Below are 22,368 nucleotides of genomic sequence, written 5' to 3'. Positions count from 1 at the left end.
TGGAACGTGAGCTGTCAAGACAGGAACATGTGGTTTGCCACGTGCTTCTCGACCTTTGTTTACGTTTGGGGCACCTAACTTTACTGCTCTATAGCTTTTCCGCCGGTGACGTCACAGACTATGGGTGACGTCCAATCAAGGGACGCTACTCTTCCGCTAATCTCATTCCCTATGAAACATTAAACCTTAACCCAAATCTCATATACAAAACATTACATTTTCAAGAACCTAATCACTCCTACGCAATAATGATTTCAGGCGATATGTTACTACTACTACTACTACTACTACTACTACTACTACTACTACTACTACTACTACTACTACTACTACTACTACTACTACTACTACTACTACTACTACTAAAATATATTATACGAATTAATAAAATATTATGTCTGTCTCAAGTTCATCTGCATTAATATCATCTGGTTTGACTGCCTTACTAAGTCTACCCTATTTCCTAACACCATCATGTTCATCTCCTATAACTAACTTTAGAATATGGAGTTGCTGATGGGAGATATTCTTTACCTTTTTTGTACATCTTCGGGAAATATCAAAGCTTAATTTCGCTTCTAAATATTTTTTTTACATCTCGTCAAGTTGAAAAAGTATTAAATTTGAGAGAAGTTGCTGGATACCTTTCCCATACATCTGACCATAACTTCATGAAAAATCACCCGATTTACTTCAAATAAAGATTACAATGTTCTGGTGAGCATATTCTTTCATAAAATAACCCCAAAAAATGGAAATCCAAAACTTTCACCTTCCGACTGATTATGTCAAGAACTGACACTTTAGTGAACGTGGACTATTTCAAGCTCTTCACAGAATGTTGGCCCAACAACTCAATATATAATATACTCTTCAGTCAGCCTGATACATCATTAAACTTTAGTCTATTACTACGTTTCTCTGAAGTCTGAGTAGTTCCAAAAACGCCAATGGCAGGATTATGTAGGTATGTATTTCAAAGAATCAACTGCGAAAAAAGTAAATTGCAAAATAAATTGTTTTATAATTGGAATCATACAAATGTTAATAAAATTACAGGTGGCTAATTAGTTTTGGAGCCCATGGATCAGTGGAATATTTCTTCATAATCATAACATGAATTATACGTGATTACCATTTTCATGATCGGGACTATGAAAATGATTAAGAAAGTAATTAAGGGAAATAGTCGGCTTCAATACGGGAATTTTAAAAATGTGTGGTAGAAATAAGGAAAGTCTATGGAGCGAGTACACACTCTTTAATGATGGCGGAAAGAAAAAAAAAGGGTATGAAAAGAAAGACAAAGGTGGCAACTTCTTAGCCTTGTTCAGATCTGTTTTCTGTTCTCGAAAGTGGGTCCTAATATTTGATGAAACTGCAAGACATATCAATTTTTATGTAAAATATATAGTATCTTTACAGTAAAAATTCTTATGTCGGTGAAAAGCCTAAAAGAGCATATTGATTTTAAATCAGATTTTAGTATGAAATAAACATTTAGGAAAATCATTATTTTTATATATTTTTGTTGCTCTAGTTGCTATGTATTATACCGACAATAAACAATTTATTTAATCAATCCAAAACGGAAGAAAAAAAAAGAAAATTAATGCTACTACGCAAACTTCCCCCTGGTCAAGGTGGACACACACACAAACAATCACACACACAAGCACACACACACACACACACACACATTTGTGAGTATGTCAAGGAACGGGAGTATACAGTGTGATTCATGAGACTCAATTTGATATTATATCTGGGTGAAGCAGATATCGAAAAGTGAATATAAAGTTAAAATAATGAGAAATATGAAATTATCAATTTTCTAAATCTTAGGAATGTCATTCATTGTCATAAATAAAAAAAATAGGGGTTCCTATAGCTCAGTTGGTAGAGCACTCGTTTTTCACGTAAGGGACTGAGTTCGTCTCGGGCGCAGTCGATATTTTTTTTCTCACGACAAGTACAATGTGTTAATTGGATCATCACGCAACGAAGACACAAATGTCATACCTATATGAGAAATCGCTCAAACTCCGCCAATATCGGACAACGAAAATTAAGTACAAACTTCTGGCAGACACGCCCACCACACTATCTTCAAATCAAAGAATCATATGGATGAAATGAACAGGACAAGCTAGCCATATAAAACCTGCAACTCACAACAAGACATTCTCCCCAACAAAAAATATCGTAAAGGACAGACGTGTTTTATTCTGTTCAGTATTGTATTATTCATTAATAAGGGGTGAGTGAATTACATTGAGTTAACTGTCTTAAATTTCTTTCTAATCTGCAGTCTGTATCCACAGCTTTTTCTGCATACTTTACGTCTCTATTTCTATGAGGTGGTTGGTTGCGGCCATCGTGGTTCTAAACAAAGAAAATCTGTACTTTTTATTCTTCATGCTGGCTGGAACTTTTCATATGTCTTGTGATCAGAATGCGTAAAAGTCAAAACATGATCAGATTTATAATGTTGTTTTTTTTCTCTGGATACGCTTTCCTGCTCGTCGGAGAAATATTTCATAACGGCGTCCGTCATTGTTCCGGTAGTTTAGAGCCAGTTACTAAGTTACCATGCGTCATTTCGAGGGAAGTGACGTTACGACATTTGAAGCGTATTGAAACAGAGAGGGAAGGCACTGTTAAATAACTGTCTTATTTCTGTTCCTTAATGAATGCATATTGATCTAATATAAGAGTCATAACTCGTAACAACTTAAGATGGTATCTTAACAAACTTTTGTTTTTAATTTACTGTTATTCAAATATTCGCGTAACGCAAAATCATGTTTATTATTATTATTATTATTATTCTTCTTCTTCTTCTTCTTCTTCTTCTTCTTCTTCTTCTTCTTCTTCTTCTTCTTCTTCTTCTTCTTCTTCTTCTTCTTATTATTATTATTATTATTATTATTATTATTATTATTATTATTATTATTATTATTATTATTATTATTATTATTATTAAATTTGTTTTAAAGATTGAAGATGCGAGGCGGGTTTTGGACTCGAGATTGTTTGGTCGGGGTAAATCGTTCTCCAGGAAAACTCCTCCATCTGAAGAACTACTTGTCGTTAACTTTTGAAGATTGAAACACCTTAGCAAATTAACATTTTTTAGGTCAATTGCACCTCTTCAAATCGTAGGTTAATCACTCTGGTGTAGAGTTCGTTAGGCCACCCAGCTTCAAGCAGCTTACACCTTGATGATATACGAAATAGGCTTTTGATAATTTTACGTTGACACAGAACAAAAAGGTCCATATTCAATTTTGGTTTCGTTATGCATTAAGTAAAAAAACAACAACAAAACAACAACAACAAAACAGAAAAAAACCCAACAACAACACCCCCCCCCCCAAAAAAAAACCCAAACAAAACAACAAACCCTCTAAAAACCCAAAACAAAAACAAACAGAATAAAACAAAAACAACTACAACAAAATAATAATAATAATAATAATAATAATAATAATAATAATAATAATAATGATGATAATAATGATGATAATATTGATAATAATAATAATAATAATAATAATAATAATAATAATAATAATAATAATAATAATAATGATAATAATAATAATAATGATAACAATAATAACAATAACAATAATAATAATAATGATAATAATAATAATAATAATAATAATAATAATAATAATGATAACAATAATAATAATAATAATAATAATAATAATAATAATAATAATAATAATAATAATAATAATATGTCTTTATTGTCCTCAAAATAGTGACAATTTGTCATTTTGTTACACATGAATATTGTGAGGACTGTTCCCTTCTCTGGCTGGTTAAATACAACATAAAACCGTCGTGTAAGATAAACCCATTCTACAGGAGGCAGCGTGGCTCAGCGGTACGGTCTTTGCCTCGTACCCGAAAGGTTTCGAGTTCGATCACCCGCCGCTGCGCTGAGTGGCCTTGAGCAAGACACCTCGCCTTAGCTCAATTTGTGGCGTTGCACTGCGGCTGACGCCTGGGTAATTCCAGTCTTCTCTTGGATTAGACCCTAGAGACAATTTTCTCCTATGGGATGAATAAAGGGATTTTAAAATTTATTTTACTTTCACCACTTGTCTTAAAATGGTGGTATTATATTGGGGACGGGCAAGCCTCTTTAAAGTGCATTTCAATGCGTGCACATAATTTCTTGATATCTCCATTACCTTATCAATTATCATCAGTAATAAAGTCTACATGTAACTAACCTACATTTATTCTTTTATCCTAGTTCTCCAGAGTCATACGATCCATAGAGCAGCAGTTTATCCCGGTTTCTATACCGTGAAACGATCAATAGCAATTGCTCGCTACCCTTTGATTAGGAACAGCTAGTCAATCGCTAAATACCTTCCGCCAGATCTAGTTGACCCACCTACCCAATCACTGCTTGATGGACTGGGGTGGGGTGGGGGGGGGGGGATCTGTGCAACTTAAGAAGAAAATGCGTTTTATAAATGTTCACTTTTTATGACTTTGCTCCATGAGCGTTAGAGTTTGGAATATTATTGACTACTTGACTTCACCACGTTAATCCTACTGTACCCCTTGAAATTCGCTGGTCGGGATTAAAGCGACAATCAAATCTCCTTGAGGCTGAAGTCATAGTAAATATAACTTTTTAACCAGTTAACTGCCGTACTCTGGACAAAAATCGTATTCAAATTTTGGCCAGAAAACTTGTCCTTCTACAATCTGTCGATTTAAACGACCCCCATCTTGGCAAAAATTCTCAAGCGAGGTTAACGACGAAACTAATTTTGCCAAAGTTTATAATTTGTTTATGGCGAGAGACACTATGAAGAACGTTTCCCCAAGGACTCAACTATGCACCGCTCACAGCGGGACTCGAACCCAGGACCTTCCGATCCGAAGGCGAATTTCATACAACTAGAACAACCATGCAGCCGCACAAGTTTTGTGTCGAGGTGATGAAGACTTGTAATAAAATTTAAGTGCTTGATTAAGGACAGCGAAAGTTTCATTAATTTCAAAAATTCAAGATTTTACTTTTCTGATATTATTTTTCGTTACTTTAAACTCACTTCTCGGTACCTGGTTCATCTTGGCATAATACAAGGTTGAGGTGATGGGTCACCTATGACGCCCGTTTAGATGAAAATCGACCCTGGCCTGTAACAGGTTAAGACTGAGGTTCTTGAAATCGGAGACACCGACTGTCAAATCTACTTGACCAATTTACTATTCAAGGTTTCTCGTCTTATCTGGAAGCGTACTTTGGAACTCCGCCTAGTGACCAGCGAGGGAGGTGGACTCTAATGGTTGTCCACAATCATTATTGGAAATCGAACGCATGAATAGTTTGTCAATTTTGGATTGGAAAATAGATGACTAAGGCTGGAAAATGAATTTGGTTTGACTATGAATTATGTAGTATGGATAATGTTAAATTTGGTCAAATCCTGATCAGTTATTTCTACATTTGGCAGTAAATGTGTATGATGCCCATACTTTCTGGGTTTTTGTCCTTGTCCTGGAATATGGCTATGCGGTTTTGCCCATGTACTTCCTTTGCCGATTTAAGCTTTCATGTTATTAGCATATGTATTGGTATTCAGTCTCGTCACTTATCACTTTGTAATGAATCAAGTGCTACTACAACTACTACTACTACTACTACTACTACTACTACTACTACTACTACTACTACTACTACTACTACTACTACTACTACTACTACTACTACTACTTCTTCTTCTTCTTCTTCGTCTTCTCTTCCGCGCCCTCTATTCCTCCTAAAAGAAAATTACAACCAATCATTTAGCGAAGGACATGGCGCCTGTAATTTGTCTTTCGACAGAGACACTGTTGTTATCGGGCAGGTACTTATTTTCCAGGTCTTAAGTCGAGTGTCTTACACCAATGATTTCCCCCTCACCGCTTACGTACTTTCTGTCAGCAATGTCTTGATTCAATGCTGAACGAAATGCTCCATGTACTACCAGAACGTCTTGGTTACGAGTGCAAGTGACGGACGTTTCTATGCCACACTGTTGCACAGTGGCTGAAGTTAGACGGTTCCTGGTTCAAAATCTGTTGGCAACCATCCAATGCTCTCTTTTACTTGTACAGAATACAGGAAGCTTCTCTCACAGTTAAGATAAATCGTGTTCTTCCATGTCAACCTCCCAAGTATATTGGCACAAACCCAGTGTTATTTTTTTTCTTATATTGTGAAACACAGGCCAATTCAGATGAATCGTGTTCTACATTTCTCAACTTCCAAGTATATTGGCACACACCCAGTGTTTTTTTATAGTGTGAAACATGGCCCAATTCAGATGAATCGTGTTCTACCTTTGTCAACCTCCAAGTATTTTGGCACACATCCAGTGTTTTTTTTTTATAGTGTGAAACATGGCCCAATTCAGATGAATCGTGTTCTTCCTTTGTCAAATTCCAAGTATATTGGCAACCACCCAGCCCAGAGTTATTTTCTTACGAGAAAGGAACACGGACAGCTTCCATCCCAGCTCAGTGAAGTTAATGTCCCAACGCCGAGGTACCCTAATATCCTACGCCGATATTCTACCGTTCTGTAGTCGTGGTAGCTAAGTCAGGATTTCACTTAGCTTGTGCTTTGGGCACATCCTCTATAGTTTGAAAAGGAATATCCCGGTCTTCCTCATTGTTTTGTTAAGGCCCCTATTTGCATTGATTTAGGGAATAAAGGTGATATCTTCTCGATTTTATCGTTTTCTTCCCACCTAGGCGTGAAGTACTGAGAATAAAAGACACTATCGGGGTAGACGTCTTACTAGCTTCTTCAGACAATTTTTGCATTTTTATACTCTGAAGAATACCCCTCGGGATGAGTGCACTAGGTCAGACTTTGTCCAACGTTACCCCTAGGTAGCTAATATTCGGTCATAAGGAATTACCCTGATCTTAGGTTTGGTGTGATTTTTAGTTATCATAACACATACACACACACACACAAACACACACACAACACACACACATACACACTTATTTCATACTCTTTGAGTCTACTCTTGGTATAAGTTTGAACTGAAATTGAGTGTTTTCCCTTTTCCTGGATCTATAACTATAATATACTTTGATCTGTTGACAGTATATATATATATATATATATATATATATATATATATATATATATATATATATATATATATATATATATATACACACACCATGTTTTCTAAGAATTAGATAAAAGTATGAATTTAACAATTCCAGACAAAACATAGCGGACAACATGGCTGACACCTGTTGACATTGAGCTTCGGCTCAGTGGATAGTCTTATGTTTCTATTTATTCACTGTGTGGAATCTTTAATTTTTACCTGATGTGGACTAATCTTAATATTGGAACTTTTAACTTAAGATCTATTAAAAGTAACATTCGAAAGGAACAACTGTGTCAAGATTTAGAAAGTTATAAAATCGATGTGTTGTGTTTACAAGAGACGAAGATCCAAGATGGCGTCGACCAAACAATAAATGGTCACAGACTGCTGTGCTTTGCTTCCAGTTCACCTCACTATGGATGTGGATTTCTCATAAATAAAAACTGCAGGGATTTGACTAGTGACGAATGGAATGTTTCGGACAGAATATGTGTTCTTGAGCTTAAGTGTAAGATCAATTCAAGGAACCAGAATAACGATAATAAAGACGATCACGGTAAGAAGACGTTCACTATCTCAATCGTAAATGTTTACGCACCAACAAGTCAACGCGCAAAACAATACCCAGAGGAAACTGATAAATTTTACAAAGACCTAGACGATACACTGAACAAAATAGGAAACAAATCAATATTAATAATTGCTGGAGATTTTAATGCCAAAGTAGGAAAACGTCTCGACAGTGACACACTATGTTTAGGATCATACTCAAAAGGAAAACGTAACGATAACGGAGAAAAATTAGTCCAGTTCTGTGAACAGAGAAAACTTTTCATAACAAACAGTGCTTTCAACCACCCATCAAGACACCAGACAACATGGGTAGGACAAAGGAAAGACCAAACCCAAGACAAAATGATAACAATACACAACCAAATAGACTATATCATATGTCGACACCGCCATAAACACTACTCAACCAACTCGCGATCATACGGTGGTACACTGCTAACATCCGATCACAAACTTGTAAAAACGAATTTCAACATAAATGTGTACAGACAACGAAGACAGAAAGGTAAAACGGCAGTCAAAATAAACACGGCAAAAATAGTAAATGAGCGAGAATGTCGCATTCATTACCAATATGAACTTAACTCAAGTCTATTTAAAATAAAGCAAAACAGCAATCCAAACAATGAATGGAAAGAGACGCAAGCGGCAATGAAATATGCGGGGGAAGAAAGTGCAGGCTCTATTAATACAACTAAGAACAAACCAAATCGAACGCCTAACATCGCTATTAACGATCTATCGCGGCAACAAAAAGAACTTAGGATCAGGATACAAAACACGAAAGACTCGGAAGAAATAATAAACCTGAAAACGGAACGAAACAAAATACTGCATTCAATTCGATCACTTACAATAAAACACAGAAACGAGGAATTAGACAAAAAAGTGGAAGACATAGAAAAGTCCAAAAATATCGCATCGTCTATGTTCAAAGCGACGAAATCTCTGAACCGAAAACCATTCGAGAACCCAAAACTACAGGATAAATTTGGCAAACAGACAACAAATCCCAACGATATCCTTGACATTGTAACTGACCACTTCCAGCAGAAATTTCACAAACAAGTCTCACAAATATCGCCCTTCTCAGGAAACCCTAGAGACCTAAACAACCGCATCACAACAACTGAAGTTAGAAATAGCATAAAGTGCCTAAACAATAACAGATCCCCAGGCGAAGATGAAATTCCCGCTGAATTGCTGAAATGCGGTACACTCTCCCTGGATCTGAGCATTGCAAACATAATGAACAAAACATTCTCAACACACAAAGACTGGGACATAAACAGCGGTGTCCTAATTACAATACAAAAACCAGGAAAAACGATAGGACCCGTAAACAACCTGCGCCCAATAACATTACTGAATACCATAAGAAAAACACTGTCAACTATTGTCCTCAACAGAATTAGACCGAAAATAGTAAAATACCTATCACATAGCCAAAGCGGGTTTCGCCAAGACCGAAGCACATCGGACGTTGTATGGACACATAAATGGTTGGCAGCAAAGGCACTCAAAGAAAACATATCCATAACAATAACCGGAATCGATATGTCCGCAGCCTTTGATACGATCGACAGAGGAAAACTTTTGGAGATATTAACAGAAATAGTAGACGAAGACGAGCTCCGAATAATCCGATTTCTCCTCAGCAACACAAAGATACAACCAAGGATATACGGGGCCACAAAACAGACGCAGTTCGAAAGTAACATCGGGACCCCCCCAAGGAGATAGTCTGAGCCCGATTCTGTTCACAATATACTTAGAACACGCTCTGAAAGAAGTTCGAAAAGTCATTCCAAAACCAACGACTCATATTGAGAATGCAATCCCTAGAGAAATCGCCTATGCAGATGATGTCGATTTTATTGGATCAACACCAGCAAATATAGACATCATACAAAATACCCTCATGAAATATAACCTCCAAGTCAATGCCAATAAAACCGAATTTACAACAATATCGAGGAACAAAGAGGAATGGAAAAGAACAAAGAAAGTCGGCTCACTAATTGGAGACACCGAGGATGTACAAAGAAGAAAACAGCTATCAAACGCCGCACTCAGTAAACTCACCAATGTATGGATTAGAGGTGACAAAATAAAGAGAAAAACCAAACTGAAACTGTACCATGCTCTTGTAAAACCGGTACTTCTGTATAACTGCGGCACTTGGGCGTTGACAAAATCCGAAGAAGAACATCTGGATGCCTTCCATCGCACACAGCTAAGAAGGGTACTGGACATCAAATACCCCAAAAAGATCTCAAATGAATCACTCTATAAGATCACAAAAGAAAGACCAATCTCCCTTGACATTTTACAACAACGATGGCAACTTTTCGGTCACATACTACGCAGGGACAAAAACATACCAGCAAACCAAGCCATGTCGGGATACTTCCAAAAACACGGGAACCTTTTCAGAGGAAGACCGATCACAACACTCCCTGTGATCCTAAACAAAAACGTCACAACACTTGGACAAAGCATTAGTCTCATAACGGCAGGGGACCTTGAAAATCTGAGAACCCTAGCAGAGGACCGGCAATATTGGAGACACCTCACACAGGAAATACTGGAAACAGCCAAGGCGACCCGATCTTTCGGTCGAGACGCGAAAGGCATCTAAGTCAAGTAAGTCAAGACAAAACAAAGAAAATACAAGAAAAGGATCAGCTTTCTTCGAATAGGAATTGATTCCCAGGCATCCCAACTGATCTCTGATCACCAATCTGAAGCCTTCAGTTTCAATCCCCAGTCGATGAAGAATGATTTTGGAACGCTTTTTTATTTTCTCTCTGCCTTATCTGCCACAGGGAAATTTAAGTTTTTTCATATTCTTATCTTGCACTAATGCCTGAAATTTATTCATTTTCTCTTGCATTGTTATCACCCAAATGTGCACTTATTTGCAGGTCTGGTGATCCAATTCATTATGGGCTCATTGTTGTAATGGAAATCTAAAAAAAAAAAAATGACGCAAAATATTGGCCATTATAACAACAATGATAAAATAGGGCCATAATTGCTTTCGATGTCAGACTGCATGTACTCGTTATCATCACCTAAAAGAGTTCAAACTCATAAAATTTATATAAGACAAACAATAATCATACAATCTGGTGATTTCATCTTTTCTCAAAACAGTACATGCGGCTATGTAGTCTTGTGGTATGACACTCGCTTTCGGATCGGAAGGTCCTGGGTTCGAGCCTCGCGCTCGGTGCATAGTTGAGTCCTTGGAAAAGACTCTTTACTCACATTCTCTCACCGTACTCAGGTGTAAAATGAGTACCTGGCCGGTAACAGCGTTGTCTTTGTCCGAAAAATTATAATATCGCATAACAGGCCTCATGTCCCGTCCTACATGTTAAATGTTACTGTTGACCAGGGACCCCTTGTAAAGCGCTTTGAGCACATTTAGTGGATATTGCACTATATAAAGCTCAATTAAAAAAAAAAATTAACATGCTCATTAAAAAAATAAATAAACTACGTAGAATTGCACTGTGTGATATTTGATCCTCTCGTACTCACTGAACTTGATTTTCAAAATTTATCATCCTGCTATCGATAACTTCCATTAGATCTCTCATGTTTTATAAATTTTAACTTTTTCTTTCTATCTTCCTCAACCCTTGCCACATCTTTTTAAAATATTGTGGTTTTGATAAGATATTTCCTCTTTTTACTTCTTGATTTTCATTAAGTTTAACGGATATTATCTTACTTGTGCACTGTACATATTTATTCGAACGTTCATTTATTTATTCATTTTCAGTAATTTATCTGATTTTGATTTGGTTGTATGAACCAACGTAAACTTTAAATTGTATTTCAGTAACCGCCTGTCATCTATTAACGAAATTTGAGACCAAAACTCTATTTTTTTGACGTCTCAGGTTTTGATTTTTTGACATGGTTGCCGGGGGGTTGGGGGGGGGGGCATTTTAATTGATCGGTATTGGGGGTTTTCTGGCCGAGATGCAATTAAAGTGTTTTGTCAGGACGCAATTGAGTCGACTGGGTGCTTATCATGTCCGGATCATGTGTTTGTGCCTATGCAAGCCTTCGAGGTGGTCTCAAATTTTAGTACAAAAAAAAGACGCCTAACTGACGACTGGTACTGTATGGGATGGAAATATCGTTCCATACGGCCTGTTGGAGGAATAAATTAAATGTTGTTAAGCGCGTTGAGCTTTTTTAAACAGTGGAAATGTGCTCACCTTTTTTAAAAAAATAAAAAAATTCAAACCAGATATATGACTAGGTAGCTCTTGAGATATGCATTAGTTTTCTTTTCGACTAGCATCCTTTGCTTTACCTTTTCTTGGTAGGTTATAAATACAGAACTACAGTTTTGTGATTAATCCGTCTTCATCCTTTATGGTTTTACTTTTAGTTTTACTAAATTTTGGAGTGGCACAAGGCTCTGTTCTTGGCCCTGTCCTTTTTACTGTATATATGCAGCCCCTTTCTAGTGTGATATCCAGATTCAATCTGAGTTATCATTTTTATGCAGATGATACGCAATTATATGATTCAGCACCTCTTAGTAATTTACAGTTCTTAATACAACGAATTACGAGCTGTTTTAATGAGATTAAATCTTGGATGTAACACAATAAGTTAAAATTAAATGATAGTAAAACTGAGATTTTAATGTGTGGAAGGCCGAGTATCCTTAAACAGGCAAATAAATCACCTATTACTCTCGGAAATAGCACAATATAATTTTCAAATAAAGCAAAAAACCTTGGCGTCATCATTGATAAAGATCTTTCCATGACAAGTCATGTGAATAACACCATACAATCTATGTACATAGAAATGAAAAAATAAGCAAAATTCGTAATTTAATACCAAAGCATATAACAGAACTTTTAATTAATTCCCTGGTTTTATCTAAATTGGACTATTGTAACTCCCTTTGGGCGAATTTAGCTAAAGACAAAATTAGCAAACTTCAGGTTGCTCAAAATAACGCAGCCAGGCTCATTGTACGCAATAACAAAAAATACCCGTCAGCAACTCTTCTTCTCCGTGAGTTACATTGGCTTCCTGTGGAAAAAAAGAGTTGCCTATAAGATTTGTACTGTTGTCTACAAATCCCTGAGCACGAACAGTCCCTCCTATATTAAAGACCTTATAAACATATATGTCCCCAATAGAAACTTGAGGTCAAGCAATGACCAATCAATCCTTGTCAAACCTAAGCCATTGCGTAAAATAGGTGAACAGTCTTTTCAATTTTCGGCCCCCCATTTTTGGAACTCTCTCCCATCACACGTGAGATGCTCGGATTCGTTGACAACGTTCAAATCTCGCTTAAAGTTTTATCTTTTTACGTCATAATGTTGCAATATTATTTTCATATTTTGTTGTTGTTAAATTGAATTCGTATCACGTTTCCTTCACACTTGTCTCACTGTAATATGTTTTGTTTTATATCACTGTAAAGCGCTTAGAGCCTGTGACTATATAAATGCCATTTATTATTATTATTATGGTGATGTTAATTAATGACCTTAAAGTGTTGCAAGTCCAATAAAAACAAGGAAAATGAAATAGATTATCACCACACATTAACTCACTCAATCCTAGAGATTTTTGCTACTTTTCAAAATTGGAAAAAATGTATATATAGTTTTATTCAGCTACCGTTAACATGCACAAACTAAAAACATTAGCTTTGATACTACGCCTATGACTTGTCTCAGAAAAAAGGAATAAATAGACATGTAATAAAAGTAACCCAGGTAAACTACGGATATAGTCGGTGTTAGGGTTGAGTGAGTTAAAATAACATAAGCCGGGTAAAGCGAATATGAGACTCACCGCCTCAAACCGTTTTATGGATTTTATCGTCCAAAATATGACACTTGGGCTGTAGCTTAATTTTGTTTTTTAATTGAAGGCAATCGACATAATTATTAAACCAATTAATGTCCATACTCTGGAAAAACACGAATTAATATATTAGGCGAAGTCTCAGGTTTGAGGGATTTTTTTTCCGAGACGATGGTCATTTAAATAGATATTTGAAGGACGAGTTTTCTGGTCAAATTTTTAGATAAGTGTCTTTTTTAGAGTACGGCAGTTAACTGGTTAGAAATATTATTATGAACATCTCACATTTCTGGTCATATGAAAACATCTTTTTGATACCTGGTTCACCCGAGATAATACCGTTTTCAGATGATGGTAAAAGATATAAAACTTTATTGCATTCCTAGCTTTTTCCTTTGTTTTGTTTTGCAGATTTTTAACTTTCTTCCAAATTGAGGCGTATAATCACATTTAAAATCTGATTTACGGCGGGTTTTTTCGTCAATCGGTCACAGATAATCCTTATAAACTGTGACACTATCGCGCCATTTATTCACCCGCTTGTCAAATCGACTTGCTTTATTTCCATTCGGTTTCTAACGTGCGACTAAAAAGCCAAGTTTTCCTAATAGACGACTAACAGAGAATAGACAGATAGGCAGAGAGTAAGATAGACGGAAGAAGAAGAAGAAGGAGAGACGCCGGGGAGAGGAAAACGACGTACTGTACATATTAATTAAGCTTTCCTCATACTACAGACAACTAGATAGACATAGACATGAACTTAGGAGAGAGACGAGGGAGAAGAGAATACAGATAGGCTGCTTTTTGCTTTGGCTAACGCATCGTATCGTGTTTGTCTGCAGATCGTCGTACGTCGGTCGTACTACTACAACTACTTCACACACACATACACACAAACACACACATACACACACACACATTCACACACACATAAACACACATACACGCACCATCACACAAACGGTCTGTTTAGGGCCACTCTGACTGCCAGTAAAGGCGGCGATAGAGAGATTTCAGCCAGTCTTTTGCGTTGACTGCCGAGTGACTGCTTTTTGCTTTAATAATACGATCATACAATCGTACAATCACCATTGTTCTACATACATACATACGTACATACTACACCGCTCATCTTACTGAAAAGTTAACTGATTTCTTGCTTGGTTATATATTATTTTATACTGGATTTTATACAGTTCAGATGAAATTTGCAGATTGTTTTGAAATTGCTGAAACAAGTCATTGATTGGATTTTAGCTGATATATCGATACGGTAGGTAGCGCGCTTAATTTGTTTTTAATTAGGCAATATTTTTTATTATAATCAAACTAATAATTTTATCATTTTTATCCTAATCAAACTGTGCCTTGTGCGACCATGTGGTCTTGTAGTATGACACTCATCTTCGGATCGGAAGGTCGTGGGTTCGTGTCCTGCTTTCAGTGGTGCATAGTTCTCTCACCGAACTCAGGTGTAAAATGAGTTGGTACTTGAACGTTATCAGCGTTGTCTCTGTCAAGGGGTATCGTGCATAACTAAATAATGATTAAGGCAGTTTTGTTATTCAACGATATTGATAAATGCTCTTCATTCTTCAGTCCACGTGGTGTGGTGGTGAGGACAATGTCAATGCCATTGTTTCATGTCTAAGTCACAGGAAGCGGTCCTAGTTTTTAATTATGTGAGACGACTTGTAAAGCTTTTTATTTATTAAACATTTTATTTTTTAAAAAAAACGTTTTGATAATTCTGTGCATCAAGTTAAAACAGTGGTTCGACATTTTAGCTTTGTTGAGAGAGAGAGAGAGAGAGAGAGAGAGAGAGAGATAGATAGATAGATAGATAGATAGATAGATAGATAGATAAATAGATAGATAGATAGAGATAGATAGATAGATAGATAGATAGATAGATAGATAGATAGATAGATAGAGAGTAAGAGAGAGATTGAGAGAGAGTGAGAGAGATAGAGAGAAAGAGAGAGAGAGAGAGAGAGAGAGAGAGAGAGAGAGAGAGAGAGAGAGAAATGTGTAAACATGAAGTAGAACGAATCAATTAATTTTATCATTACATACTTCCATTCATCATCTTGTGTCATGTGTGACCAGTGCCTCAATCGGTATATATCGTTTTGAACCAGGTGCCGAAAAGTAAACTTAATATTTTAAAAATCAGAAACATATAATTTTAGATTTGTGCACTCAAAGACTTTCTAATTCTCCATCTTATACCTAATATTTGCATGCAAACGTGCAATATCGTATAATACTAACGAAAGAGTGAAAATGGAAAGGCTTCGTATGGGAACAAAACAGACAATGGACGTTTCGGGTACAAACCCTTCGTCAGCACAACATTACACAAATTAACGTGGAAAACAAATAAAATAAAATGGCAAATAACCTGTATCGTCTGTACTCAATGGTGGTTTCAGTATTAATGACAATACGACTAAAAACCTATTTTTTTCTTTGGGTTTTCTTCACCTTTCCGCTTTTTATACTGTATTATCACTTAAGGGGTGTTGTACATAGTCTGTTATTGCCCTATGTCAATTTACAGATCTACGCATATTATATCATAATAATATTTAACGTGATCGTTAGGACATATATATTATTGCCCTATATCAATTTACAGATCTACAAATATTATATCATAATAATATTTAACGCAATCGTATAGTTAATACGATAGTAATACTAAGCTGCTAGAAGCTGTTGAAGGTAATGAAAAATAAATTGAATATAACAGCTTCGAAAAAGAACAAAATGTACCGAACACGGAACGATTCAGCTCAAAACGCTTTTCAGCAAACAACAAAAACATTAACAATATTCATACATTACTTAAAATCTAGACTGACAGCAGTAAAGTATTTGGCACGTTTTGCTGTCTGTTTGGATTTTACGTAATGTAATAATGTTTTACTATTTTTGTTATTGGCTGAAGAAGGGTTGTGAGTCCAAAACATTCTGTGTTTGGTATTTTGTTATTTTTCAAAGCTGTAATATTCATTTTATTCATTATTGATAATAATAATAATAATAATAATAATAATAATAATAATAATAATAATAATAATAATAATAATAATAATAGCAATAATAATAATAATGATAATAATAATGATAATAATAGTAATAATAATGATGATGATGATGATGTTGATGATGATGATGAGGATGATGATGATGATGATGATGATAATGTCGATGATGATAATAATGATAATTCATTCATCGAAAATAATTATAGTTATACACAACAAAACAAATCATTCATCAAAACCGTACATCAAATCTTGAAACTCACGATCAATCGAATTTGTAAAAGCATTTAGACTAAATTAAAATAATTTTTGTAGTGAATTTAAGCTTATTCCACACGTTGACTTTTATAAGGATAAAAGAGTTTTTTCAACGTATTGATAAACATCTTCAATACATTAATAGCATCTGAACTTTCCCGATATAATACCAATTAAAGGCGACGGGTTACATACTAATATTAGTGATGACCAAACATTTTAAAATCAACATATGATCCTTTGTTTAAAGAAATAGGATTGGGGGTCAATATTGCTCCGTAAAGCCCAATTTAATTTTTCGCGAACGAACACATAATTACTGGCAATTCTAAAAATTATGAAATTATCTTTTACAGATTGATATACGAGTTACATGCCAACCTTTTAAAAAAGTAATATTAATTCTATCGTGGACTCAAATGCTATTTAGAATATCTGCTAGAGCATAATTATCGGTCCTTTATTTCACCTTGGCCTTGAGAATCGTTATGCGGCTACCCTGTTGCCAAATTCATTTGCGCGCACTTACATACTTTATTAACGGATCGATTTTAACCGTTGACGGCTCAAAAAGATTCGTCACAATCTTTGTTAATTTCCAGAAAACAGTATTATGATAATTAAAACAGATAAGGGCTTGTTAGTAATAAGCCCGTAAGGTCTCAGGTTTGAGAGTTGTTGTTTTTTTTTTGCCAAGATGAGGGTCATTTAAATAGATCGATATATGAAGGGACACGTTTTCTGGTCAATTTTTTAAATACGTGTTTTTCCCGAGTATGACAATTAACTGGTTAAAATCCGTGTCAACTATATCAAAGTGAGTACCAAGCTACTAAAAGTAAAAGTTACAAAAATTAATATTATAACAGCGTATTAAAATAAAAGAGCAGATTAACAAATACTGAACGTTTTAAGCTATAAACCCTCATCAGCCAATTAAAAAAAAAGTTTTAAAATGTTGATTTTTAATACTGTTTTTGCTAATGGCTGAGGGGGAAGGGTTTTGAGCCCGAAACGTTTTGTGTTTGATATCTTGTTCTCTTAATAAACTAACTTTGAGCATAGGCATTGTTTGTCCTCTTTTTAGATCATTGGGGGGGGGGGGGTTCCTGATATAGCTCAATGATGGTGGAACACTCGCATTACAAGCATAGGGTATTTATCTTAGATGCAGTAGGAATTTTAACTCACCTCACCTCTCCCACCCCCCCCCCCCCCCCTTCCGACCAGCAGTGATCAGGAAGCTGTGTCTGTTAGATCTGGCGAAAAGTATTCAGTGATTTATTACTGTCCACCTGATGGCAAATATTTATTACTGTCAGGTTAATGTTACAATAACAGGAATTAGCTCCTGCTGCATTGGCATCATGACCCTCTGACGGATGACTGCTTTTGTTGATTTCATTCATCTCATGTCCGTGTTATGGTTGATTCCGTCACTTATTAGATTGAAAATCAAAAGACCCCCCCCCCCCCCAACCCCCAAGAAAAAAAAAGCAAAACAGAAAACAAAAACAACAACAACAACAACAAAACACAAAAAACAACAACAAACAAAACAAAAAATAAAACCACAAAAACACAAAGAAACAAAAAAAAGCTCAAAAACAAATTAACAAATAAACAAACAACAAAACAACCCCCCCCCCCCCCCTCTTAGGGAAAACGGTTCGGTCTGCAAATGTATCACCAGATAAATTATACAAGTGAAGTGGTTGCAAGAAATTGAGTTTCGCCGTCCAAGAGTAAATAGAAAATGGACTGTAGAAATAACATTGCTGCTTTTGAGGTGAACAATAGCTTGGGTTAAATATCGTTTATGTTGAAGTGTTGTTGAAATAAGATCTTAGAGACAAATAATTCTTTTCTCAGTTAAATATTACATACATATTATTAGATTGTCGCCATTGCCATTCCTCCAGTTGAGAAGGGCCAATCCTGTTCTCATTACGCTAAACCACAAACCACAATACACACAACGTTCAATGGAAAAAGAAATCATTTTTCAACATGAATACATCTTTTGTCCCCAAGGCCTCCACCATCTTCAAAAACCAACGTCAAGAACAGAACAACAACAACAACAACAACAACAGAAGCAAAAGCAACAACAACAAACAACAACAATTTCACAACACCGAAAACAAAACATCAACTGCTTCAACCATTACAACTTTCATCATTAACTTTACTATACCGCTGCTGCCTCCCCCCCCCCCCCCCCCCCCCTTCTTCTATTGTCATGTTGCTACTTCGCAACAACAACAACAACAACAACATCATCATCATCATCATCATCATCATCATTATCATCATCAACAACAACAACAACAACCACCACTACTACTACTACTACTGCTACTACTACTACTACTACTACTACTACTACTACTATTACTACTACTACTACTACTACTACTACTACTACTACTACTACTACTACTGCTTTGCCTCTATATGGACGTTGAATGACTCTCGCTTTCGGATCTGAAGGTCTGGGTTCGAGCCTTGGTCGGCGCATAGTTGAAAAAAGCTCAAGCTTTTTTACTACTACTACTACTATTACTACTACTACTACTACTACTACTACTACTACTACTACTACTACTACTACTACTACTACTACTACTACCAATACTACTACTACTAATACCACTACTACTACTACTACTACTACTACTACTACTACTACTACTACTACTACTACTACTACTACTACTACTACTACTACTACTACTACTACTACTGCTACAACCGTTATAACTATTACTACAAGCTATTGTTCAGTTTAATCTCTTGTCGTCATTTTCTTTCGTCCACGCCAGAACATCAGTGTCCCACTTCTACTCCTACTATCCCTACTTCTATAACTTATATCCTTTATCTTTCTAAAATCACTCATTCACGATGATTCCAAACAGAATAACCTCAACTCAAGTAAAAGGGAATTTCATGCCATTCTCACCAATTCCAAGAGAAACCTGCCACAGCTTGACAAAAAACCTCTTTAAGATTTTGCCAGAAAAGTGTTATACTATATTATATCTAATCATAGAATATTGATATCCAACTTGTCAAAAATTGTTAAACAAGAGATTCCAAATAAGTTTCAAATTTAATATTAGTTGTGTCCCACCAACCCAAATTATGTGGAAGTGGTATGGATGATAGAAATTAGATTTATATTTTTTTTTAGATATGAGTGTTAAATGAAGTTTACATATTTGATCGACGAGAATGAATATAATTTATTCAATTGACCAAAAATGCTATTTGGTATTTCTGGTCATTTTACACTGCAACATTGTTTTTTTTTTTTTTTTAGATAACTAGTTCACCTACAGAGGGACCGAGATTGATCCTGGATGAAGTCCAGATTTTTCCTCGACTCCCCTGTTCACCGGAGCATTGATTGGGTAGCCGGGTCTGTAGATCTGGCGGAAAGTACTTTGCGATTTAATGTTACGTGTCGCTGTTGGTCAGGGACCCTTTGTAAAGCGCTTTTAGCCCGTATATGGATATTGCGCTATATAAAAGCTCAATTAACAAAAAAAACAACAAAAAAATAACTAGCGTCCTATCCGAAGGATGACAAGCAATTGCTATGTCCGTTTAACGCTATAAAGGCAGGGAAAAACTCTGGCCTCATGGACTAAATGGTTCTGAAGGATTACTTTTTTTTTACCCCGATACAATACTGCAATGAGGCGATAGGTCATTTTTCCACGTTTTGGGCGAGGAGTGATTTCAATTGATCGATATAACATGATGTACATTTTAAAAATCCTAAAGTTAAAAAACGCGTTTTGTCATAGAATGACAGTATAAATCTCGATAAACGTTTAGCCCCTCCCCCTCCCCAACCTTCAATCAACCCCCACTCCACCCCCTCCCCCCTTCACCCCCCCCCCCCACACACACACACTCCCCAAACTGGTTCCAAGGTTTCAGTCAGTCTGTGAGTATTATCGATCTACCAATAACACAGATGATAATCGGTTCTCCAACCTTTTCCTTATCACGTCCCATATAGAACGTTTGATAAATAAGAAATGAAAGTAAAGCCGCTATTCTCCCGTATGTGAGAAAAGGCACGTATCACAAATTTTGGCCAGAAAACTCGTCCTTCAAATACCTATCGATATAGATAGTATGCGCTTGGCTATGACACTCACAACATTGCCATCTGAAATATAACGGACCAACAGACAAAACTATGTGCAACCATGAACTTTTATAGTCTGGTTAAAGCAGTAAAGTGAGAATTACTCATAAACATGGATGGCAAAAAAAAAAAAAAAAACAAAAACAAAAAAAACAAAAACAAAACAAAAACAATAATAAGGACCCGAGTGACGTCAACTTCATTCTATCTATATAGAAGGAACGAAGATGACGTCACTCGATTCTTTGTTGTTATTTTTAGACAGCCTGCTAGTGATTATTTTCACTAAATAAACGACATCAATCAGACTATTAACATTAAAGGTTACATACAGTTTTTATGGGCTGGTATGTTATACTTCACCGTGTGCTGTACGGGGTCCCTCTATAGAGAGGATGCAAGAATAGCCCAACACCAAGCCAACGTGTCGTAAAAGGCATCTAATGAAACTTGAGCTTTTATATAGCGCAATATCCACTAAACGTGCTCAAAGCGCTTTACAAGGGGTTCCTGGCCAACAGCAACACATAACATGTAGGACGAGACATGACGCCTGCCATATTTTTTGGACAGAGACAACGCTGTTAACGGCCAGGTACTCATTTTACACCTGAGTACGGTGAGAGAATGTGAGTAAAGAGCCTTCTCCAAGGACTCAACTATGCGCAGAGCGAGGCTCGAACCCAGGACCTTCCGATCCGAAACGAGTGTCATACCACAAGACCGCATAGCCGCACGTGTGTGACTCCCCCTTTTTGGATCACCTGGTCCTCCAGGTTTGGGGTTATCGATCGGCCAACACCCCTTCCGAAAAACTCAAATTGTTACAGAAACACAGACGGACAAATTCAATCCTTTTTACATTTTTTTTTTTATTCGGGCGACCGAAGTGTTTCTGCAATGAAATGACAGAATTTATTAAGGACAACAGACAAGGCCGAAAGGACTCTGCTGACCCGATGACGTCTTCGCAAAACTAGCAGCTTCAAATTATTGGACTGGAACCCTCAGGGCAGAAGATCAAGGGGAACATGGATAAGAATTAAAGAAGCTGATAAGGCAAGGAGCAAGATAAAAAAAGTTAGTTCACGATAGAGAGGGATGGAAACTGTTTGTGGCCTATATCCTGACCAAATGTGGCGAATATTGTATTTTACCTAAACGCATAGCATATGTAAGATAACAGTTTTTCTGGCCTAAATGAGAAAGAAATGTATTCCGACAATGCACCGCAGTCCTTCAGAGCCATTAGCCCCTTGGAGTCGGGGGTTATCCCGGTTTCTTTAGCGTGAAACAG

The 22,368-nt window shown here is 36.3% G+C and overlaps 1 protein-coding gene across 1 annotated transcript in view; it reads left to right on the top strand.

The window, feature by feature from the left end:
• The first annotated feature begins 14,327 nt into the window (after positions 1-14,327).
• LOC144966490 (matrix metalloproteinase-21-like) overlaps positions 14,328-22,368 on the top strand; it is a 121,735-nt gene continuing 113,694 nt past the window's right edge. Inside the window, exon 1 of the mRNA XM_078903095.1 lies at positions 14,328-14,868. The gene's annotated coding sequence lies outside the window, so the exon portion shown is untranslated. The remainder of the gene's footprint in view (positions 14,869-22,368) is intronic.

The sequence above is a fragment of the Berghia stephanieae genome, chromosome 2 (genome assembly GCF_034508935.2).
Source record: "Berghia stephanieae isolate SIO BIC M18660-M18661 chromosome 2, UCSD_Bste_1.3, whole genome shotgun sequence".
Classification (NCBI taxonomy): domain Eukaryota; kingdom Metazoa; phylum Mollusca; class Gastropoda; order Nudibranchia; family Aeolidiidae; genus Berghia; species Berghia stephanieae.
Note: the sequence above shows the minus strand (reverse complement) of the source record. Positions and strands in the feature narration are given on the sequence as shown.